The sequence below is a fragment of the Polyodon spathula genome, chromosome 22, assembly GCF_017654505.1.
Source record: "Polyodon spathula isolate WHYD16114869_AA chromosome 22, ASM1765450v1, whole genome shotgun sequence".
Taxonomy (NCBI): Eukaryota; Metazoa; Chordata; class Actinopteri; order Acipenseriformes; family Polyodontidae; genus Polyodon; species Polyodon spathula.
The window spans coordinates 23,429,354-23,435,529 of record NC_054555.1 but is presented as its reverse complement, the minus strand read 5'-3'; the positions used below and the strand labels follow the sequence as shown (position 1 = coordinate 23,435,529).

Sequence of the window (6,176 nt, the reverse complement as noted above, 5' to 3'; positions counted from 1 at the left end):
CATTCAGTATCCCTGCCTTCAGGATGTCTGTTGAGCTTTGTTGTGACTAATTTGAAAGTATGTTACTAGAGAAGCTGTTAGGGTCACAGTTAATATTTTAAGGAAGGGATCTAATGGCTTTGCAAGAAAAAGCTACAAAAGGGCTTTTCTCTGCAGAATCTGTGCCTCGACGGACATCACCCCTCACGATGCAAGAACAGAATCCACAGCTGTGCAGTTGCCACCCTGAAATTGACATTTTAAAGCCAAGTTGCCCGTATTAAAGGGATACTTCTTTTTATTTTTGTCTCCATATTTAGATTTCTTACCTGTTTGGTACTACATGTGTTCTATATAATACTCTTATTGTTGTTTATGCTTGGATCATATGATATTAAACAGGTAGGAAATTATGTATTAGGAAAATGCTAATTATTATGGTGAGTATATTAATAAAATAAAGATAAAACACTGATTTTAATCTTTGATTACCTGATGCTACCTTGGTTAATGTAGTCCAAGATTAGAGCTGATTGGACATCTTTGAAACCAGCAGTATCCATTTAAGCAGGCAATGTTGTAACTCTTACAGGTGTTGTATACAGGGCCACGAATCTTGTTTTCCTCCATCTGCCAAATTGAGTTTCTGTGCATTGAGTGTGTTTTCCACAGCAGTGCAGTGCAATCCCAGCTGTCGCTCTTGTGGAGGCAGTGACACCGCAAGTCTGCATCTCATGAGGGATAGCAGTTAGTATTCCATTGCTCACATACATTTAAAGAGGCAGTCCTTTTTTTGTTTATTTCTTCAGCTTTATTCAACCAGCACTTTCTTGTTAACAAGCCCTTCAGCCAATAATCGACACCTGACATTAAATGTGAATTTTATCGCCCTGGATGTCTTTATAAATAAAAAAAGATCAAAAATGCAATGCAAACTGACTATATATTTTTTAATTCTTATATCTTGCGTAAGAAAACCATACTACATAAAGGACAGCATACTGTCTTTAAATAAATGTATATAACCAGGTCATTACTTTTTCACTAGGATTTTTAATAATACATTTTTGTTGTAAGTCCTTGGGTTAAAGTAAGCCATATAGAGCAGTAGCAATTTCAGGTTTATTTGTGTCCTCAAAGCGAATTGTTGCTGATCACCATATGCCATCCTTTTTACCTGAGATAAGAAATGAATTACAATTGAGTTCTGTAGTGTTTTTGTCCTTCTGCATCATGTAGTATACTTACACTAGATTAAACATGTACAAGGTTTTAATGTACAGAAACATTAGTGAATGTTGATCCTTTGTTTTCTATATTTATACTGTTAGGTGGGTATTAGCTCAATTGCTTTGCTAGATGCACTGTGATTCTTATTGATTCACATTATCAGAGTAAAAAAAAAAACTGTGTTTGTAATGTATCAACACTAAACATAGGAATAAAATTTTATACAAAACGATGTGTTTGGAGGTCAAGTTATTTAATGCACATAAGCACTGACAATGTGGTACGTGATGCACACATCTCTCTTTGAACCAGTGTGTTTTGGATATTCTCCTTAAGGAATTGGTAGATTTTTTTTTTTTTTTGGTGGCTTCTTTAGGCATGCAAGAAGCCACGACAGGGATGTGATTTTTACGAAATATACTACCTCCGGTGTGTTATTGCGTTTATGAAATGGCTACCGGGTAAAATATGGAAATTATGTCACCGGAGTGATTGTGGGAGAGTTTTTACATGGGCTCTAACAAATCAGAGTGCTGTGTTTGACCAAGCCGTTTTATACATCGGAATTGATTACAGAATATTTATTTTAATTCCGGGTGCTTTAGCGCTTGATGTTGGGGCTTGCAGTTGATTCTGTATATTGTGTTATTGCGATTGGTTTTGAATCTCTACTCTGTGCATTTAAGGAATATTCAGGGATGTGCATATTAAATATTAAATCCACTAAGCCTGGGATTCCTGAAGTCTAATGCAAAAGAGGTATCGGGTTCAGGTCAGCCAGCTGATGGTAAAATACAAATATCCGACAGAACTGTCTGTTCTGGGAAAGGGCGTCAAAATTCCCTGTATCTTCCCTATACAGTGTCAATATGGTGTGGGATCACCACAGACACTAACACATGATGCATCATGGCAGTGAGTGTGTGGACTGGTGGTGGACAGTACATGCTTGGGTTGATTCAGTGGGCATTGCTTCAATAATATCACTGACTGCACTCCATTCCCGGTTTGCCTTCTGACCCTCCTGTTGCTGCACACTTCTGTCTCGATAAAAGTCCCTTTCAACCAGTTTGCTCAGTTTTAGCAATGATGGCAGCAGTCCCAAAGGGACTCTTACTTGCTGTTCACTTTCAACACTCCGATGGCAGGCTGGAGATTGTTCCTCAGATAGTGTGGATGTTGGACAGTAAAATAAATTACTTCCAGTTGATTAATTACCTGGGAGATGTAGTTAAAACTGCACTGCCTTGAGAAGTCTCCTATGGTATAATCAAAAAATCCTTTAAAGCAGAAAACTTCTAGTTTTCCATCTAAATATTTTACATTAGCATTCTCCATATTCTACAAATGTGTGGGGAACAACACCTACATTTTCAGACATCATACCTGCATATACTAATGATGACCATTTTATCTTTACGATATAGAATCCTTTTCTGTCTTTTCTTACGCTCGGCATAATATGAATGGTTACTGTTTTTAATCCACTACATACAGTTCAGATTTTAGCCCTGTCAGCATTCGTATGCTACTCAATGAAATGCACTGTGCCGTTTAATACATTTTGCGCCGTGTACACCAGATAAGCATGATTTCATTCGTTCTTTCTTGGCACTGAGCTCGAATCCCCTGTCTTAAGCCACCAGTGACCGGTCCATCGTAGACCATGCTATCCTGTGCGTTGCCATGGGAACAAGCAACTGTGGTGATGTGCTGCCAGTGTCCAACAGACTGTGTGTAAAAGGGAGGGTGTAATCGGGTAGTTCAATTTATACAATTTTATCAGGACATGTCTACCCGACTACATTTGGCATCTCCCTGAATTACAAATTAGGCTGATCATGTGATCCTTACAGCACTATAAAGCTGCGGGAGCAGCACAATTGCAAACAGTCTACCAGAAATGGAGAAATCCGAAGATCACTCGAGAGAGGTGTTTCAAAAAGGCATGATAGAGGGTGTGTGCGCGTTGAGCAGGTGCCACAGGAGCAAGGACAGTCATGTTGGTAAACTTCTACAAGGATCATCAGAGTCAATCTGCAAAACAATGGGAAAGTGCTCACCAAGACAGGAACCAAACACTGAACCTCACCCCACCACTCCACTAGCATGACCATCATGGCAATGCAACCACAACTGACAACAAACTTCCCAAAGTGTAAAACTAATACTCCCTTAAAGAATACATGCTAGTACACATCAAAATAACATTGATTTTCATACATTTTTAACACCGACAACTTTACATACTTTTGCAGCTTTCAGATAGCCACACAATACAATAAAAAGGTGCTTCCTGGCATTTAGTCCTTTCCAGTGCTGTAGGTCACATTCACCTCAATGATAAATCTGTAATCAAAACTGTATATCTTGTTTTGTCTTAAAGGTACAAACAGCTAACTATTTAGATTAAAAATCGATTTTCTGAAAATTGTACACAATAACTTTGTTTGTAGACCAGTGGTACTGAACTCCAGCCCTGAGATCTAATCCAGTCCAGGTTTTTACTCAGAGCAGGTTCTAATATAGTTCATTGAAGCTATTAAGAGGCAATTAGCTCATGCACGACCTGCTTGGCATAAAGAGAGGACTGGAATTAATCTCGAGGGCCAGAGTACCACTGGAGTAGACTCTCACTAATCCTAACCCCGCTAGTCCGAATTGATTTATAATCCAAACCATGCTATTTAAAATGTATGCGGAAAGCAGCTGTATTAGACAGACGTCAATATCAGAGTTTTACGATAGTTGTGTAAAACATGTATAGTTGTCTATGGTTATTACAACGTTCTGATGAAATACAAGCACAAAAAAAAAAGAGAAAACCAAGATTAGACATGTACAGGTACAGAAAACAATCAGTACTCTGAACAAATCCCTAATCTGAGCAAGAACTTTATTAAAATGTAAGAACTGTGTTTTACTACACTTTGCTTAAATGTTTCCCCTTGGAACACATTAAAAATGCTAAGTTTGTAACCCCAACAAAAACAGAAACGCCACCGCTCAACAATTACTTCCATAAATTTCACGGAACGCCCTGATAGATACACCGCACACTGAAAGAGAACACAGCGTCAGTAGACTTATCTAGTAATGGATCAGCAACAGATTGAATGTAAGCAAACTGCCCACCATTAGTCTCATTGCTGACAATCCTCGCGCAGTTGGTGCTCAAGCGAAGCGACTCACGCAGCAGGCACATCGCAATATGTTAGTGCATCAAGACCACCTAAACACAAACCTCTTTATTCAGTAAGGCATACTCCCATTCCACCCGAGATCAATCCTAACACTTCCAGCCCTGTCTAAATGCAATCCCACTCTCCCAGTGCACACTCCGTGTTATGTAGGTGATGCCATTCATTCGTATCAAAGTGGGGTCCTGCATGCGTTTTATATCTAAAAATAACTATTTGTACTTGCCTACAGAGCAAGTAAATTCAAATGTCATTAAAAAAAAAACAAAAACAAAAAAAAAACATTCCGTTACTATTTTATGAGGTTTGCAATTCTGAGTGGTTCTGGTCTCTGTTGCGCTCGTCTTCCTGTCCCTCCTTCCAAGTTCCCAAGGAGCACTTTTCACCTATTTAGCCCAATTAATTCTGGGAAATAAATATTTAAAAAGCGTTAAGGAATTCAGGTTGATGAATTCCAGGTAATTTGTTAGTATTTTTAATTCATGCAGGTAAGTAAATTATTTGAATGGAGAAAGACACAGTTTGTTCATGCTTAATGGGGGTATGAGAAGCAGAAACTTGTGAGAATTGAAACCCCCACTGTGAATATTTGTTAAGTCCCACGTTTTTGATTGCATTCAAAATAAGAGTTAGAACAGGTTGTTGCTATAACCTGTTATACCTCTTCTTACCTTTAAAATACCTTTACTGCACATCAGATGTCACAGTCCTTCCATAAATAACCAGACGCACTAATAAATAACACCAGATTTTAAAATGGTAAATTGACTGGAGTCATTTACTATACATATATATATATATATATATATATATATATATATATATATATATATATATATATATATATAGTGCAATAATCGATTATTTGATTTTATAGAAAAGGCTTGCGTTCCAGCGATAGATGCAGTTGGTGGAAGTGACGGGGGAGGGTTTCCAGCCCCGAGTTTCACGGGTCTGTCATTCACACAACGCCTGTCCTGCAGGGCTCGTTCGTGGGCAGAAGACACGGTGCTTGTACACATCATTTGCCGTTTCTCACACTCAACAAACAGATCATCTGCAAGACAGCTGCTGCATGCGCAGTGGACGGCCGCCTTATCCGCTGACTCCTGAACTTTGCAAAATTAGAATATTTTAGCACATTGACCAATCGAATCCCGACACCTGCACGTAGACAGGTAAGTGGATTATTAAAAAAAAAGTCGAAACATTAAAAAATGCACTGCAGACAACCGGTTTATCAATCCAAAGATTGATAAAGAAACGCAGTAGCTGCAGTTTGTAACAGCTGTATAATATAAACGGTGTTAACAACTTCATATAGTCACAGCAGGGTGAGAATGAGCCAAGAGAGGAAAAACACACAAAGGAAGAATGCTCGCGTGAAACTGTCGGTAGAATGCTGGAATCGGTTTTGAAATAAATGTCTTTTGTAATCTGTTTTGTGGCTGTTTACATCGGTAAAAAAAAAAAAAACAAACAAAAACAAAAAACAAACACAAATTATTATGAGCCATCACGATCTCATATAACGAGCAGCGACAACAACAACAAAAAAGTTTATACCTCTCTTAAATTGATTGTGTTATTGGGTTACAATTTTATTTTCCATGTCAGCGAACCCTTTTCCCTTAATCAATTACACTGACACGATTTTCTTGGGCGTGTGGCTCTGTAGCCTCCACATTGACGGGAATGTGATGGTAGGCTGCCCATATATCGCAATATATATCGCAATGCATCCTTTCTAATTGCATTGAGGTGGCG

The 6,176-nt window shown here is 38.4% G+C and overlaps 1 protein-coding gene across 1 annotated transcript in view; it reads left to right on the top strand.

The window, feature by feature from the left end:
• Positions 1-5,384: 5,384 nt before the first annotated feature.
• Positions 5,385-6,176, top strand: part of LOC121297386 (rabphilin-3A-like) — a 75,995-nt gene continuing 75,203 nt past the window's right edge. Inside the window, exon 1 of the mRNA XM_041223687.1 lies at positions 5,385-5,587. The gene's annotated coding sequence lies outside the window, so the exon portion shown is untranslated. The remainder of the gene's footprint in view (positions 5,588-6,176) is intronic.